The 18,473-nt window shown below is 48.7% G+C and overlaps 1 long non-coding RNA gene across 1 annotated transcript in view; it reads right to left on the bottom strand.

Moving 5' to 3' along the window:
• The window catches only part of LOC112989194 (uncharacterized), a 169,194-nt gene extending 153,038 nt beyond the window's left edge, over positions 1-16,156 (bottom strand). Inside the window, exon 1 of the long non-coding RNA XR_010388063.1 lies at positions 15,888-16,156. This is a non-coding gene — a long non-coding RNA (uncharacterized LOC112989194). The remainder of the gene's footprint in view (positions 1-15,887) is intronic.
• Between the last annotated feature and the right edge of the window lie 2,317 nt (positions 16,157-18,473).

Genomic DNA, 18,473 nt, shown 5'->3' with positions numbered 1-18,473 from the left:
ACCCCGGCACAGTCTGCAAGCGCATGCAGCTCAAAGGCTACCGCTTCCCTCCCCAGCGGCAGGCGGAGAGGTCCGAAGCACCGGGGAATCAAGCCATTTCGGCCAGCGAGACGGGGCTTCGGCATCTGGAACGGTCAGTGGCATGGAGCACGAGGCCGCTAAAGTCACAACTGGGGAAACTGGGTCAGGAACCAGAAAGGGCCCCAGAGCTGCAATGCCAAAGGTGCGGGAAGATAGGGCAGGGCACGAGCACGCAGCCTCAGTGCACGCGGGGAGAAGCCCGCTTTATCACTCACTGCTGAGGAAACATCAAAGGAAACTATGCATAAAATTCCTCGCTCGCTGTTAGGCAGAAGGGCAGATTAGATTCTGGGGCTGCAAGTTATCAGCTACGAGCCTACGGACTTGCTTTAGAAATGTCAAAGCGGTATCATATAAAAGGGACTTCTGTCGCAACCGTAGCGACCTGCATCTTAACCAGCGCCCATAAAGGAAAAGATTTGGGAGACTTCCTATCCTGTTTTAAGTCTTAGAGCCGACAGCTAGCCAAAGCGTGGCCTCCTAGCAAGCAGAGAGAACATACACAACAACTTCGTCCAAATTAAAAAATTTACTAAGGAAGGAAGAGCAGAGTCCGTAAAGCTTTTGTTTGCATGTTTTCTGGCTGCTCTTATATCAGCAGAAGTTACTGGAAAACTCAAAAGGAATCATCTGAAAAGCATGTTTTGCTCTGCGTGGTTCCGGCATAAAACTCCGTACTGAAAACGTCAACAGGGTGACATGAGCTGATTGCCTCTGAAAGCAGCTGCAACATACGTTTCTGTTCCTATGTCAAAAAACATCTCTCAATTTATACACTATGCAATAATTATTTCGCTAATCACAGGGTGCTCTGAGCTTCTCATCCTGAATTATTGTTATTATAGTTGGCTCAGCTGCAAATGCGCTTGCCTTCCAAACACACAGTACTAGGCTAGAAAAAAGGAGCGGGGGGTTTAATCCTTCATTGGTTGCAGCCTAAGTTAGTGAATGGCATTCTGGCATGCAATTTCTTTTAACGGGAAAAATAACATCTTTTGGTAGGCTTTCCATTTTAAGTTAGAACAAAATCACCACAAAAAAAGAAGAAAAAAAATACTGGGTAAGGCAACATAACACATACTATGGCCTTCTTTCAATTCGCCAGCTCAGAGCTATATTTATCTCTCAACTTCAATGCAGAAACACATTCCACTTAGAAAAACTATTGAGTTGCCTAAAAGAGACACTCAAGTAGCAAAGGCCACACACTTAGACACTGGGGGGAAAAAAAAAAAAAAGGATTTTTTTTTTAGATGCTCTAAGCTAACTGAAATCTGCCACCTACAAACCATAAACAATCCTTTCAGTGGGCAGATATGACTTGGACCCAGGTCAACCTTAGCTCAAAATGGTTTTGAAAGAAACTATCATATGATCTGGCTATTTTTTAAGCCATCCACTTTCACCTACTTTCTTCTAAACTGTTTGGCTTTGGCCACTGCCCAAGGAAAGACATGGAAAAGACAAGCATCTGCCCCAACACAGCAAGTCTGTTGTATTTAAGCCCAAAATGTAGGAACAGCACCTGGAGGAAATACTAACCTGGAACAACTTAGGTTGATGATGACTCTGCATTAGGCAGATCTGGCTATCTCAGACATGACCTGCACCATATCCCTTTCAAGGCATGGTCCTCTGCACCTCGCAGTTGCAATGGTGTAATCCAGCCCCACGTCCCATCCGGAGTGCTGTAGCTGCTATGGGAGTTCAAGTCCTACTGCCACGGAGAGTGGACTGACAGCGCTGCTGAGGATCACAGTAGATAAACAGCCCATCCCTGCTCCAAAGTACATTGGGCAAAATCTCATTCGGGAGCACAAGGGAAATAGGATCGGGCCCAAGTGTCTTGAAAATAGAAAACTACCCTAACAATTGGCACCAACTGAGCCGTGTGTGCAAGAGTCATCAGAAAGATCAAGTTATGAACATGTCCTGAAATACCCCCTCACCCAAGGACTGCAGAGCGCAGGGGGAATATGCCAGGACACCAGTCAGGGAGCAGCCACTTGTGAAAGAAGTCTGCATTGCAGAGACATAAAAACAAAAAGCAAAAAAAAAAGAAAGAGTCATCCTGAATGAAACATGACACTGAATGTCTACACTTCATTTGAGAAGCCTCACGTATTATCGGCAACAGGAACGGGAAGGTCTGAAGTCCTATTTCTGTCTATTCACCTTGACGATACCCTGAAAAATTGCGATTGCGTTACATCTTCCAAGAGGCAGTTCCTACCCAAACGAAAGCCCCCTCTACAGATACGCTTGCATAAACTGGGCTCATTAGAGAGATGAGCTCCACTGGCCTCCAAGGCCCACGATCTGAGGGACCTCTGGAATTGACACCCATCAAACAAGCGCTCCAGACACAATCACCAATCCTGCATACAGGGGCCTGGAAACGGCCCGCTTTCCCAGCACAGAAAGTGCCGTGCTGGGTCCTGCGATTTCTTGGAAAAAAAACAGCTGTGCAAATGAAGCCATCCAACTAACTCACTCGCTGTCCTTAGCCCATGAGGATGAGGCAGCCAAGACTAAGACGTCTGCCACGAAGCGATATTGAGCGTGTTCTTCAAACTGCCAACATCAGAGTGTTTCCTTACTTCAGATCCCTCTGTTTCTGTAATCAAAAGCAGTCAAAACAGCTTCAGCTTTACAGTCTACGAGTCAAGCCCTAAAAGGCACCGAGCTTTACAGCTCTCCCTGCTTTCACGGAAATGGAAAGTATTGTGCAGGATCTGGCCTTGCTTCCATTTACAATTCCCACCAGCCCTAGCGCTGCAGGACTGCAAGGCCAGTACTCTTTCTACGTGCATCCCCCAAGCAGCGTTCTCCTACGGCTTGCTGGGATCGCTCAGATTGATGAAGCCGTTACTAACACTGCGCCGCGACGGCTGAGCTCAGCCCATCCACGTTGCTGGGACTGCCGCAGCCCTCCAAAACCAGGGCCAAAGCCCTCAGGAGAGAGGAAACGGGTTCAAAACCAGGCGGAAAGCCCCAGGCTTGCAGCACTCGAGCTAACAACGAGCTAACGACAGGGACGCCGGCGCTGCCGGACCCAGGGCTCAGCGCGCAGCTTGCCACTGCCAAGCAAGCAAGAGGAGCCCTGGCCTTTTTTAGCGTTGAGAAGCCTGTGACGCAGGGGAGAAGCACTGTGGCCACTAACCCTACTCTTACTCATCACTTCAATTTAACAGCCAGATCTGAAAAACATCTCAGCCATGCAAGCTGCAATCTGAAGTGGACAAGGGAAAAAAAAAGATATATATATAGATATATATATATATATAAAAAAATAAAACATAAACATATATATATATGGCAGACTGATACTCATCTAGAGCGAGGGGAAATGGGAGCAGCTCAGACTCCCTTATTCCTTTTTTCAAGCAAGAGGAGGAGGAGAGATCCAGCTGCGGCTGCTCCTCTAATCTGCAGCAGAGGCAACAGCCAACGCAGAAGGGGGTTGCAGAGATGTTAACAGGGTGCATCAGCTGATTTGCATCTATGAGAGAAAGGAGGAGGCGAGCAAAAGATAAACTGTAAAACTAGGAGCAGAAGGAGACAGAAACACACAGAGGAGAAAGTAAAGAATGAAAAGCCAGAATAGGAAAGAAAGAGGAAAGAAGGTAAGAGAAAAAGGGAAATATACATATGAAAAACACCACAGGCATAAAACTCAAACATGAAGTGGAACAGAAAAGGGGAAGTGGAGGGAAACCGAGAGGAGGAAGCAAGGAGAAAGCTAAAGCTAAACAAGCAATAATGCTTCCACACATACATATTTGTGTGTATATATATGTGTGTGTGTATATATATATATATATATATATGTAAACACACACACACGTATAAAAATTGACACTGCTCAATCTGACCTGCATGAATTAAAGCAAATACTGGCCTCTGCCTCTTACAGGTCAGCACTGGCATTTTTTACCTCCATGGGGATGCTTTTTGCACCCTTCCTCTACCAAGTAGACTCCCCTGTTCACTGCTACTAAGAGCAAGAAAAATGCAGAAACCACGTACGCAAACTCACCCAGAGCAGCACATGAACAAGGAGGCAAGCAGATGTCACATCTCTATCACGTTTCCACAGAGAGCCACAGACCCTCTGGAGGAATATCTGCACTATTCGTTATTGGCATTACATACAGCACCCCCACGAGCTTGACATACCAAATGTGTCTGTGCTAGGCATTACATAAAAATAGAACATTAAAGCCATTCTCTGTCCCAGAGAGCCAATGACCTGAGGTAAAGACATGATACAGACAGAAAGTAAAAGCAAATTAAGGCAGGCTGACCAGACTAGAGTAAGAGTTGCTAACGGATATACCATCATCTCACCATACATGGCAATCCTGGATAGGCACATCTAAAAGTCTTGCTTCAGAATGGAAGCTGGGAAGGACTAAACCACAACAGAGAGCAAAGATCCACTCATTCCCTGTTCTCAGAATTCCCACTTAAACCACTAATGCAGATGGTGTATAGATCCCCCATTCCTGAAACAGCAAGTACTAAGTAGTAACCCACATAAGAATCACCATATCTGTCAAACCACCCAGAGAACAACCCACCCAGAGAACAACCCCTAATGAATGTGACCACAACGTCCATCATGATCTTGACCTCACGATTCCTTTTTTGCATGCTGGTTTGCTTAAAATACAGTATCACGTTTTTGGGCATCCAAAACTAATGGGGACCCAGAGTCATACATAAATTACTTTAGAATGTATGAGTCTGTCTACAAGGTGATAATTAAAGATCTTAATTAAAGATCTTTAATTCAATATTTAACACCTCAGCTAGACGAAATGGCTTGCCTTGACCAGTTAATATGACAGGGTGTTACAACCCAATCTTGTCTGTGCAGAAAATTCCCGGTAATTAACTCTAGTTTCGAAGTGGTAAAGGGGGAGAGGGAGTGTAGAGTTAAAGCTGTTTGGACACATGTCTTAATCCTGCCATTTCCTAATTTTCATATATTCTGAAAAGGCACAAATCACCCCAGGAAACTGGAATTCCAGTTGAGTATATTTTCCTCAATGATCAGTTTAAACACTGCACTCATCACCAGATTAACTTTCAGGTAGTGTATTAAGTGTTGAACTACCATCTGGTACGTGTTATTTCTCCTCTCTGCTCCAACCCAGCAATGGAGGGTCTTGTTTGGGTTGTATGTTCCCCAACTGTCTTTAAACATTATATATAATATTGCTCTATACTTAGAAAAATGAGAGTCAAGAGCACGTACCTCACTTGCAGCAGAGTATAATGAGTTTGGTAGTCCTTAGCTCCTGGTGTAGCACAGTCGAACAGTGTGAAACCAGGCCCTCTGAAAGCACAGGTCCATGTTGTTGCAGAAAGCTTCTACGGTCTTTGGCACAAAGCTTCAAGCAGCCTTTCTAATACCTGCGGTCCATATAGGGAGCACCTTGAAAAGAGAATAAAGGCCTCAAACTTTATTTCTAACAGAAGCCAAAATAGAGAGGAGGCAACTCCTGCAGAGGAGATAGGCTGCAGCTTTCTGTGCTAGTTGGAGCTTCCTTTGCACTGCAGGCTCCATATCCAGGTGTGACTGCTGTTGTCAAGCCAAGACACGCCAGCATAACCAACACCAGGACTCTGCCCAGAAAGAGAGAGCAGCATTTCTTAATCAGTTGGAGATGAGAGAAACAGTGACGCTGCTATGGAAGAACTTATCTCCAGAAGAAATCCAAGAGTGCTCCCAACTCACAAACTCAACTGACGAACTGTGGATGCGTGCCTTTGGCCAACAGGGACAGCAGGGCAGCTGGAGTTCAGCTTCAGAGAGCTATTCTTCACCCGTGAGCCCGCTGCATCCAAGCGCTGGGCTCCCCAGCAGCAGCTGTGCGCAAAAAGGTTAAATAAAGCTAAGGCTCCTTCTCATGCTGTGGGAACTGGACTCTGCATTGCCTGGCCAGTTCACCTACTGCAAGGTCTGCCGGAGCTCCAAGCAAGGAGATCGTGGGGATGATGCAGTCTCATCACTGCTCCCTGGGTATGAGCCTCCCAAAAGGGCTTGCACACCATTTCGAGCTCCTTATACTGGACTCGCGTGCCCTGCGGCAGGAGAGGGAGGTCGGGAACCTCTCTGGGCCAACCCGCTCTGCCTGCCAAGCCTCCAATAAAACAGCAGTTGCATGAGCTCAGCCTTAATACATGCCAACTTCTAATGGGCATAGAAATCCTTCAATATCTTCAAATGAAACATTAATGTTATAAGCAGTATTTCATGGACTTACAGGCTTTGTCATGCCTCAGGGAGGCCTAAAATAGATGTAGTCCAGACTTCAAGACTTTCAAGGAAGCGTGGTGTAACAGAGAGAGCACAGGCCTGGGGGCCAGGGATCCCACACACCAACCCCATTCCCCACATTATCTCAATATCTTTGCAAGCTTCAGCTCTCTTTCTGCTGCCAAAGTGCAACAACAGCGTTTTAATTTGCTCAGCATCCAGATTTTTTGTCTAAGCAAGACAAGATACAGGTGTTCATTCCTAGGAATATTAGCTCTCCTAATATTACGAGGAGAAGCAATGAATTAGAAAGAGCAACTATAAGCTCTCCGAGTTGGAATGGATCAGCACAAGTGACTGCAGGCTGTTTAATCCCTCTGCCTTATTTTCCCCTCCCATACCACCTTGCTCCATGAGGCAATGTTAGCAGCTAATTAACAGAGTGCTGTATTTTTAAGTCCTATTTATAAGAATTTGATACAGAAGTATCCAAGAAAAATATTAATCAAAAGTGACCGAGAACATCTTGCAAAATAAGATCTTTGATAATCTCTTATGCTATCAAGATTTATAAGGAACACAAGGACACTGAGTACTCACAGCAGTACAGCCTACAACACTAGGCAACACAGTATTATGGCTTATGCTAATGAATAACATTTTGTCTCTGAGCAGGCTATGACTTGTCTGAAAGATGGTTATACTCGAGTTACCACCTAGAAACCTGTACACTGTACTTGATAAACTTATCTTTAAAATTAAAATTACAAAACTATTGCAAAATTTCCTTCCTTTCCCTTCTTCCTCCCTCTTCTCCCCCAATACGACGAATGTTAGCAGATCCCACTACGGAAGAACAAAAAAATAAGCACTAGCTCTATCTTTTACACTAAGCTAGGAGCTAAGGAAAGTTTTATTTCCAGTTCTTCAACACTTGCATGATCCCAGGTACCTACCCGGTGAAAAGTCTTCTAAAGCTTTTTTCCTGCCTAATTGTGTTGGCTGCAGTCATCAGGCCTCCCTCTCAAAGGCAGTGGCCGATGAAACTCAGCATTGCCAGTTTGGACAGAGCTCAAGCAGAAGTACCAGACCTCGACGCCGTTTCTGTCGGTACTACAGTAATACTGGGAGGGCCCAGCCGGTATCAGAGCTCTCACTGTCCCACTCCATGAACAAAGAGACGAGAGGCAGTATCTGCCCTGACATGTTTGCAGGCTACAGAGGCAAGCAAGAGTGGAAGGGGAGAGTTATGAACTAGCTTGCCGAGGGTAGAGTCTCCTAGATCCTATCCCACAGCCAAGAGCTGGGAACCCCATCATCCATCCAAGCTACTTCTAACAACCAGCCTTCGCATGTCTCCAAACTAATCACCCAAGATACGGAAAATGTTTTCAAGGCTAACTTCTCATTGCTTCAGCTTCTTGGACTGTGAAGTAAGAGTAACATCACTGCTCATTTCACCAAGACGCTGGAAAGCTTCCTTCAGCCGTATTTGTAATGCAGTCTGAAATGCATCATACAAGTGCAAGGGTGATCCTTCACATCGCATGGGAGAAGCCAGAGACTACATTACTCACAGAGGGAAGTAAAGGCAGGCAGTGCGTTACAGGTCCTGCTAAAAAGGGCAGAGCAAGGTAACTGATTTAAAATATTAAACATTAAATAATCATTTACACATTAAAATCCTGACCTGACTCATGTCAGCAGACATTTTGTGGTTCCACTGATCCAAGATATCAATCCTACCTTCAACAATGTGGTTTCATGTAATGGATTAGTGTTCACCCATGCTAACAGGCCTATGTTTAAAAAGCACCTTTTTCTCTAGCGAAGACAATGTCCCATTAGCCAGTCATACAACGTATGTGTCTACCGGGAGGCACCTTCTTCATTCTTCGTCCTCCTCTCACACAGATCTAAGCTGAAGTCTTTCCCTTTCAGCCCAGGAGTCCACGTTTCCCTCTGATGGAAACCAGGACACAGAAGCACAACTGTCTCAGCCAAACACTGAATCAGGACATGCACTGGGCTCTGGGAAAGGCTCTTCAGCCCCTCAGTGAGACAGAGCAACACATATTCTTCTTTCCACTATGAATTTTCTAATCTTAATCATATTTATTTGCTAACCTTGTATATTCAGAAAATATGTGCCTCTTCCATCTTGTCCCACTTGAAGGCTTAAAACACAAAGTTTAAAGCTGATAAAGAATTTTGATTCCTTTTGCTTTTTTTCTTCCATTTTTAAGCTCATCTTTTCAACTTTTTCATCAGTAACCACAGAAACAGAGACCTGATGGTGAGAGGAAAGAAACCTCTGCAGTCTCTAGTCCAACTCCCTACTTGAAATGGGACCACTGTCAACAGTACGTTAGGTCACCCGTGCCTTTGCCTAGATGACTCTTAAGAGCCTCCAAGACTAACGATTCAAAGCCTCTCTGGACAGAAATATTTCCACAACGACTTGAATCCAAGAGCCAGGGTTTTTAAAAGAGCATCATAGTTTTAAATCCAGAATAAAATTACATGAGCTAGCAACACTGTTATTTCCATTTGTATTGAAAGATACTTGATTCCAGTGCAAAAAACAGTTGGACTTTTAGCTTTCAGGTATATTTAGTCTTTTCCACTATAACATCAAGCACTCATACTTTTTGTGCTAGTGTTTTTATACAATCTAATACCACCCTTTTTAATGTTTAAAAAAACGTAAGCCTTTGCCCACCCCCCAAAAGCCAACCAATAACAAGAGGCCAGATGTAAGATACCAATAATCAAATGCTTGAGCGATGCATACAGCAAACATCCTCCTCTAGAAGCCCCTGAGCAGTGTCTCAGGTCGTGTGCCCCACAGCACTACGCTCTTGGCCTTTAAGTGAGGCTGGAAATGTCATTAAGCATTTCCAAAAGGATGTACAAAACGAGTTTTTTGTTCTGTGTGCTAAATGACAGGTTATTTTCTTGATATGTGCAGCTGGCTATTTAAAACATCAACTGAACACAAAGGGGAAATTGATATATGACATCTAGGGTCTGCTGTAGCTGGACTGTGTTCATATATAATAAACTTTATGAGTTTTATAACACAACTAATATTAAAAATCACATTTTTATTAATACAGAACTTTAACATCATCAAAGAGGGATCCGCGCCAGGACTTTTTCCACACGCAGCAGCCATAACGTAACGGGGTCCAGCACAGAACAGGCTTTGGCCATTGCTCCGTGCCCTGCACAGTCTGGCGCAGGCCAGGTAGGAACTCGTGGCTGCCGTTTCCACCACGTTACCCAGCGCACACAACAGCACGTTTACGTCAGTGGGTTACTGGCCACCGGAGGACGGGCGATACCTGATCCAACACCAGGCTTCAACAATACCGCACCCAGTAGAGAGCCCACCGGGCAAAGCCACCTTCTCTAAAGAGCTTTTACAGCCTTGAAACAGCAGTGTTTTACTCATTCCACACATTATGTGGTACGGTTGCATTTTTTATCAGGTCTAGGCTCCCAGAAAGCAGATTTCTTGTCTCAAGTTGAATGCCTTCAAAAGCAGGCAGCGCATCCCAAGAAGTTTACCTGCTCCTTAGCTGCAGGCACAGGCAGGGAGGAGTTTGCACGCAGCCAGGCAGCAGCGCTCCAGCTGCTCTCATGCCACGCACGTACCATCCGCTCCTCCGTCTCCGAGCATCTAACTCCCTTCTAATGACGCACCGAGAGACTCGTCCCACGTGGCTCACGCTTTGCCCGGGCAGGGAACCGTGCAGTGCAATGAAATGCATTTTATTTCATCTAGGGTTTTGCTCAGTTGTTTTTTTCAAGAAGAGATGGCTACAATATTACCAAATGTAGGCCTCAAAACATACAGGATGAAGTCTATCTGGAGTCGTATCTTTTTTTTTAACTGCCGTTAAGTTGGGGTTTTCTGCTAGTTGTTTCCGAGTCACCTAATCCCAGCTGGGCTTTATACAGCATGGCAAAGGATGCTGGCCCTGCAGTACTGGTGAAAAGATCACAGCTCAGGAGTACACATACTGTTTTCAAGTTTTTCCTCACAGACACGAAGGATAAAAGAGAGGCACCCAGTCTCTTAAGTTCAGCTGCTGGGAGCCAAGGAAAGGCATCGAACGTCCCGAGACCAAAGGCAAACCGTACGCAAGCTGGCAGCACTGGAGCTGGCCCATACTTGCTTCCAGATGATTTTGCACCTGCAGGGAACCTGTGGAGCATATCAGTTCATCTACCCAACATACCTTTTGAAAATGCTCACCGAAGGAAATCCCTCTCACCACACATGGCTACCGGGAGCAGAGATTTTGCCACTAAGCCATGAAATGCTGCATGGAAGCTATTCCAACCCAGAACATGTGGATCAACATGGGATCCGCGGAAACAAACTGGGACACAGAGATTTCCAGGTGCCCTTCTCAGATTGAGGTCTCACCTGTGGCAAGAGCCCTGCCAAACCAAACACGACAGCACAGCTAGCCTCACAAAAATCCTGCAGCGCAGAAGAACCCACAGCAGACCTAACGTGCACAGCTTCTACCAGCGTGAAGAGTCGGACAACCCATTCACACTACAGATTTTACTGGCATAACGTACCTATTAATCAGCTAAATGCCAGTGGTAAAACTTAGGTATGGACCAGGCATGAAACCAGCAGTTATCCAGGGAAGCTGAGCAGCACAGAAAGGGCGTTCAGAGGAAGCCAGGGTGGAACGGACTGTGTTGACTGGATGGAGGGAAGACGATCGTGGGTGCTTATGAGAGCTGAAATTGGGACCAGAGTTTTCCACCTTTAAAACTCACAGCTTAAAATCAGTGTATTGGCCTACTTCAGAGCCCGGGGGTCCCCAGCACAAGCCAGACCATGCTGAGGGCCTCCCCAAGCCCTCCTATGAGCAAGGCGATGGGATGGGGTCTTGCCTCTCCCCACAACGCTGCTCTCCACACCACTCTCACTGCAGGGAATTCCTCTCCCTAGAATTGAGGGGCACCTTTGGGGGCTTTCTGTAGGCGCCTCTGCCTCCCTTTGCTACACCCAGGAGAGGATGGAGGATCCTGCCAGCTGGTGACCCTGGTGACTCCGTCCTCTCCCCTCAGGGACATGCTCAATGTCTTGCAGCTTCGAGACTCAAACAGATTTTATCATCACGCAATGGGTAGCACCGGGAAGCTTAGCCACCCTTTGCTGAGACACTACCTGACCCAACAAGGACCAACCACAGCTATGAGCAGAATTATTAATCAGTGGTAGCTGTGCCAACACAACCACAGCCCAGATATGTCCTTCTGCCCCTTTCCCTCACAGCAGGACCCACCTTACAGAAACAGAAGGGCCACCATGCCCAAGAGCCTTTGCATTTATTCTTTTCCCCACTCAAGTTTCAAGGCAGAAATGACCAAGAGGGAGAATCCACCCCTTCTCCTGGTAACTTGTTCCAGGGCCGATCGCCCTTGCCATTGAAGACCTGTGCCGTGCTTCCTCCTCTGAACGGTCTCCTGACTTGCCTCGCATCCCAGCCACCGGTTCCAGCTATGCCTTTCATCACAGCCTCAAAGAGCCCTTTACTGCCCAACGTATTTTCTCCGGCAACAATTTGCCCACAGATCACATTTTCTTCGAAGTGGCAGGACTGCAACCGAAGTATCTGCCAACAAATATACGGTATCAACAGCAGCAAAGACGTGACAGCACGGGCTCCAGTGCGGGCAGGACAAACCTGCCCAGAAACCACTGCATGATACTCAACCCAGCCTACACTCAAATCACTGATTTCCAGGATACAGCTCCACACACGTTGCCACATCCGCACCATGAATTCACGTAAAGTACACAACACTACCACGGGATGCGTTAAAAAGCATTCTGATCACATCCATCTGGCTTGCAGATCATCCAGATGGCTCCGCGCGGCTCGCCTGTCCTCGCGTCGGTTTATGACCCTGCCTTCCCGACATAGCATGCTGGAGCTGACACACCAGGTAACACCTCACTGCCTTTCATCTGCCACGCTCACAGCGGCAGGAAAAAGTCGAATGTGGAGCATCCTTTCTTAAACGACCTCTGGCACTTGCCAGGGAAAGGACTCAAGAAACGCACAGAAACGCTGCGATATCTCAGCACTGATAACTCCCCAAAATGATGTCCTCCACTGAACTGCAGGAACACAGCAAGCATACAGACAGCACTGCATCTCCAGGTGCAAATAAACCAGACGCAGCTGCCCATTTAAAGCAGTGCTCCTCGCCAGGGCAAAAGCTCTTTGCTACATAAGAAAACAGACTGACTTAGGAACAGATGCAGCTGTGACAGGGGAAAACGTGTCCCGCGGACATGCAGGGTCCAGGGTGCGATTACTTCTTTATTCCCCCTCACTCTCTCCATAAATCCACCCAGGAGTGAAGCAGGCGTTTAATACTAAAGCATCAGCCAGCGAGGAGGCAAACACAAACACACCACCCTGTACTTCAGAGTAAGACCTGCATCACCCGGCTGCAAATAGCCAAAGCTTCCTGATCAGGTACGCGTTCTCCTCTCTGCAGCTGCAGTCTGCACCACTGCACCCTTCTCAGCTCTCAAAGCGGAGCCCATGCGGCCTCCTCCTCCTCAGCCGGCGGGGAGGACTGCGGCGGCATGCCCTCCACCACAGCCGCTCCAGCCAAAACACGGCTCGAGACATACTGACCCGCACTACATCACCGACGGGAACACAATTCAGTTTGTCCTCATCCGACGTCCGGCGGACTCGACACGCACGCCAGAGCCGTGCTCAGTTGTGCGAGAGAGGCTTTGCTGAGCGCGGCTCCAAACTCCTGGCACCGCTCCAAGCTGCGGCGCACTGCACTGTGGGTAGCAAACACGATCCTCTGCTGAACGGGCATGCGGCGAGCAAAGGATGAGCCCCCAGAATTCCTGCAAGCCGCAGAAGCGCCTCCCCGCTCACGAAAATCAGCTTTTCCACTTCCCACATCCGGCCGGCGCTATTGTCTGCGCAGAACAACAGTTTAAAAAATACATATATATAGGTAGCCATTGCACTTGAAAGCCCTACCTTGCAATCGGCAGTGGAGCTGCACCAGCATAATTACTGAGAAGGCCGGAAGAGGCCAGTACAAAAACACAGTGACACTGTAGCACCCCACAGAACATCTTCATCTGCAGGACGACAAAAGAGCCCCAAACATACCAATATATTAAACGCATACAGATATACCATTTTTTCCCCTCTAACAACTACGGCACTATATGTAGCTTCCCCTGCTAGGGATTCCCGATATAAAACTTAGTGAAGTATATACAAGTCCTTTTTGTGAAGCATTCTGATTAAAAATGGGAAGATACAGCTCTAATCCTGCAAAGAAATTAAGCACAAGCTGAAAGTTTCATGGATAAAGTCCTTCGTTAAACTGAAAACTATGCTTTGGTTAGGCAGGGGCACAGGGAACAAAAAACATTACTGCAAAGCGCCACAACCGAACGGCACCGTCAGGAGACTCGGCTCACAATCACTTCAGAAAGCAGTCAGCTCCCGCAAAAGCCGTATTCCAAGCATGCAAGTTCACACAGGAAGCCAATCTCTCATTTTTAAAAACTAATTCACATACATAATTCATTTCTGCAACAGATGGGCCTTTCAGCAGCGGCAGGCCTACGCTCTTCCTTATTTTTGCAATTGCTGCATTCCCGTGACATCGCATGGACATCAGCACGCACGCTGCGCAGGGTTACGGAAAATCCTTTGGCCTTGCCGGAGCAGGGACCTCGCGCTGCTGTAGCCGTCCCCGGCTGGTGACGCCGGCACAGCCCCGCTAGCAGGGATGCCGCCAGCGCGGCACAGTTTATTCCCGGCAGGCACGTGGGGTTCCCATCGGCTGACAAATTGCACCTGTACAACTATGCTAATGCAATTTAAAACGCACAAAGGCACATCTATCAGAATTATAACAACCTCAACCTAGGCGTCAGACAGGTTTAAGACTTAATACTGTGAAAGAGATAAGGAGAGGAAAAAAAAAAACAGGTGTATTTCTGAAACGGTGCAAACTACATATAAGATCACTTTAAACTCCCTGGAGTGTGAAGCAGCGTTTCCTACAGATATGCAGCACCTAGAACAACAGAGCATCCATCTGACTGGTCCACGTGCTTGAAAAATATACATATTTATATTTTTTTCAAATCACAAAGGAAAGGAAACTGCACATGATGTTTACAAGGCCTTCCTGGATATTAGCGATTGATTGTATCGTTATTTCTTACAGTAATTTCAACACTTCAGAGCTAGATTTTTTTAACCTACTCCTATTTTTAAAAATGATATGTAGGACTGCTCTCACGATAATCCAAACTAGTTGGCACAAGCTGACATTAGTGACAATGAATAGATAAACACCCTCACTGCACACAGCTGTGCCACGTACACAATATACTGTGCTCTATACATTTAGCAATGCCTAATACATTCTAATGTAGTCCCAGAAAAGCATATAGGCCAAATATTTCATCCTAAAGCACTGATTCAAATAATACACATTTTTGAACACGCTGCGTATTAGTAAAAAGGAACTAGCACTGGGTTCGCGGCCGCCTGTGTCTGACCATACGCATGGACAGGCAAACATGCCCCAACTTGTCAGCGTGCAGGCAACCAAAAAGACCTCGCCGAAGGGCTCCAACATCTTTCCGATACGACTGGCAGCTCCGCTGGGATTTTTCCGCACCGTGTTTTAAGATGCAATAACCGACAGCGCAGTAGTTCGAGAGCAAAGGCTTAAAGGATGAGGCCTATGAGAGCATTTCAGCGTTGTTCAGGTATAAACAGAAGTTGTTTGAAAATGCACAGCTTTTTCAGGAGGAGAAAGAAAAAAAAAGGCCTAAGCAAAGCCTTTGCGAAAGCATCCCGGGGAGCCTGCTGGGAGTCTCGCCTTGCCTGTCACGCTGCCCAGGCGGCCCGAGGGGCCAGCGCGATGCGCGCAGGGCGCCCGGGTGCAGCGCAGCGGCGGCCCCGCAGCAGCGCTCGGCCCCGCCGGGCCCGGCCGCGTCGCCCGGTGCAAAGTGGCAGGAGGAGGAGGAGGCGGTGACCCCCCCCCCCCCTCCGCCGCCGGTGCCCCGGGTTTGGCCCGGTGGCCGCGCCGGGGGATGGGCGAGCCCCGCCGTGTCACTCCAGCGCCATCGACACCCCCGAGCGTCGCCCGCGTTATCGCGGCGCTTTATTGACGTTGGAAAGCAGCCCGAGCCCTTCGCCTCCCCATCCGCGCAGCTTTCGGCCTGCAGCGGCTATTTTTAGCCCGGCTTCGACCCAGCGCTTTAAAAAAAACAGATATATCTTGCAACCCCCCCCCCCCCATCTGCACGAGCCACGCGATGGCCCCGCGGAAAGCTGCGACCTGCTGCAAGCCGCCCCGCGCCCCGGCGACACCCACGAAACAAACCCAAAACCAAACGAAAAGCAGAGGAGGGGGGTTAGGAAAAAAGAAAAGAGCAATCGAGCAAGCTCCCCTCACCCAACCCCCATTACTCCCCAGCCCGGCTACTCACCGCGCGCCGCGGCGGGAAGGAGCGGCGCAGGCCGGGCGGCCGCGGGCGGGGGCCGGGGCCGGGGCAGGGGCCGGGGCAGCGGCCGGGGCGGGCGGCGCGGGGCGGCGCGGAGCAGCGCGGAGCGGGGCCGCTGCCCATGTGCTCGCCGGAGCACGCGCTCGCCTCAATGGAACGTTGTGCTGGCGAGCGGCTCTGTGACGTCACCGCCCCCCGCAGCCGTCGCCGCCGCCGCCGCCGCCGCCGCCGGCTGCAGCCCGGGGCAGCGCGCAGCGCCCGCCCCCGCGCTGCCGCCCCGCGCCCCGCGGATCCACCCCCCCCTCCCCCCCGCGCCCGCTCCGCGCCGCGCGCTGCCTGCGCCGGGGAAACGCGGCCCGGGAAGCGAGGGGCGGGAGGGGGTGGGGGGTGTTGCCGATCTCCGCGGAGAGATGCGCGGTCTTGCGCCGGGGCGCAGCCGGGGGGGACGCGCGTCTCGGGCAAGCGCGGGGCGACTCGCTCAAGCCTCCAAAAGCCCTGAGTCAGCCAGCGCCGGAATAATGAGATTACCTTCAAAATAGCTGGATGAAAACTATTGGCCCCATTTCTCCTAAACGTCCCTTTTATTTATTTATTTATCTACTTATTTATTCATTTTTATATATGCACCATTCCCCCAGAATTCAAGCGCTGAAATATCACGGATCCCTCAAAATAATCGCGAGAAATAAGGACACCGGCCCCCCGCATACAAGCACCTTAGCAGTCCTGCAAGCACCTCGAAAAGCCCCGTCAGAAATGCAGAACAGGTTGCAAACCAGCGAAACGCTGTGACAGGAGCGGATGCCCGGTATATGGACCTAGCGAGTTTTATTTTCCCAAGCCCGGGAATTTTACAAACTGAGTGAAAATGAAATGTAGCTGCTCCCGTTCCAGGAGGAACTGAATCCACGTAGAGGCTCCAATGCCACAAGATATTATTTTTTTCCCCGTGCATTTTTTGCATTGTGCAGGAGGGATCCTAAAATTCTGCAGTGCCAAAACTTTCACAGAGACACAGGGGTTTAGTGTGTCTTTCCAGCCGTATGCACAGCCTGGGAGTCCCTGTTAGTGCCAGCATCAGTTGTGGTGCCCAGGTAAAATAAGCACGGGAACTTCCTCTGCAGCACAAGACTAAGAATAGAATAAGGCTATATCCAGCCTAGTAAAATTTGCAAAGTATTCTTGAAAATGTGGATAACATTTGGATTTCAATTCATTGGTAAGTATGTTACCAGCTCCCCTGGAATGCTTTAAATATTGCAGTAAAAAGCAGATCTGCTGCGACAAGCTGGTAATCACAGGAGAAGTGATTGCTAGTGCAAAAGGTACAGAGCTATGGTATCAAATGTGGATTTATCCAAAATGTGAGTTCTGTGGTACTGCAGTTTAAGTGAGACGTGGACTGCTGGAGTCAATGAAGAGGCTTTGCACGTTCCCCGGGAGAGGGGTGAGAGCCCCCCTGGTCAGGTAGGTTAAAGGCCTCTGTGAAACACCCCTCAGCAACATGTTGTGGCAGAAGTGGGGTGGACACGTGACAAAAGGGTGGCTTTGGGCAGCCACACTCCTGAAGCTTGCTGGAGACCAAGTCATAAATAAATGATCTACCAACGTGAGCGAGCTTGGGAGACAGACCAAAGCACACGGCTGTTTGTGAGACCTCAGGATCATTTTGTCTGCTGAAAAAAGACCAAGTGCTGGAGCAGCCTAACACACTTTTTCTCAGAGACCATTCACAGTTTGGAGGCTGAGAGAAGCCGTGACATGAAACTGTTACCACTTCCACATGATATTGCCCTTAAATGAGGCCCTGATGGCCTGTTGGCCACTTGGTAGCTCCTGGCAGCTGGAGCAGGGGAGAAATATGTATCAAGCAGCACTGGAAATTGAATTTTCATTCCTTTCTCCCTAGCACTCCCTTCCTTTCCCTGCAACACACACACAGAATCTCCTGCTAAACATCAGCTCAAATTGATGCCGTTTTCCCCACCGCCACAGACGGGCCTGTGTGTTGCCGCAGCGCCAGCAGCGTGGCTGTGAGCACAGCTCTCCGCACTTGGACAGGAGATAGACATCTCCGAGCAGAGTTCCTGGCATGACGCAGCCAGGAAAACTTCATGGAGAGGAGAGTGAAAGCATCTGCAAGCCTGTTTATACGGTGAAGTTGGACCACAGTCGCTGAGGTTTATCCATGATGGGACAGATTCGGTTCCTGGAGGTATCCCCGAAATCCTGTGGCTCCCTGGGAAGCAGAGGCAGAAGGACGTGTTGCTCCAATCCATGGCTAAGCAGCCCTGCGGGCTGAAAATCATCCTTCAGATCCCTGTAAAATACACAAACCAACCATTCTACCATCATTTTTAACCATCAGAAAGAAATTATGTGGCTTCTCCGAGTGTCCGAGGTGCCCAGCCTCCCACGCAGAGCTGTGCCACAGGTCCCTGCCCCCTTCCCATGGGGGCTGCTGTGCCCAGCCGCGCTTGCTCCCACCCTCTGGCCTCCTCCGTCCCCAGCCACGTGGCAGCTCCCTTCTCACCAGCCCGTTTCAGTCCTTCCTGCAGCCACACAGAAGGC

The sequence above is a fragment of the Dromaius novaehollandiae genome, chromosome 2, assembly GCF_036370855.1.
Source record: "Dromaius novaehollandiae isolate bDroNov1 chromosome 2, bDroNov1.hap1, whole genome shotgun sequence".
Classification (NCBI taxonomy): Eukaryota; Metazoa; Chordata; class Aves; order Casuariiformes; family Dromaiidae; genus Dromaius; species Dromaius novaehollandiae.
The sequence above is the reverse complement of the archived record's forward strand: the minus strand, read 5'-3'. Positions and strand labels throughout refer to the sequence as shown.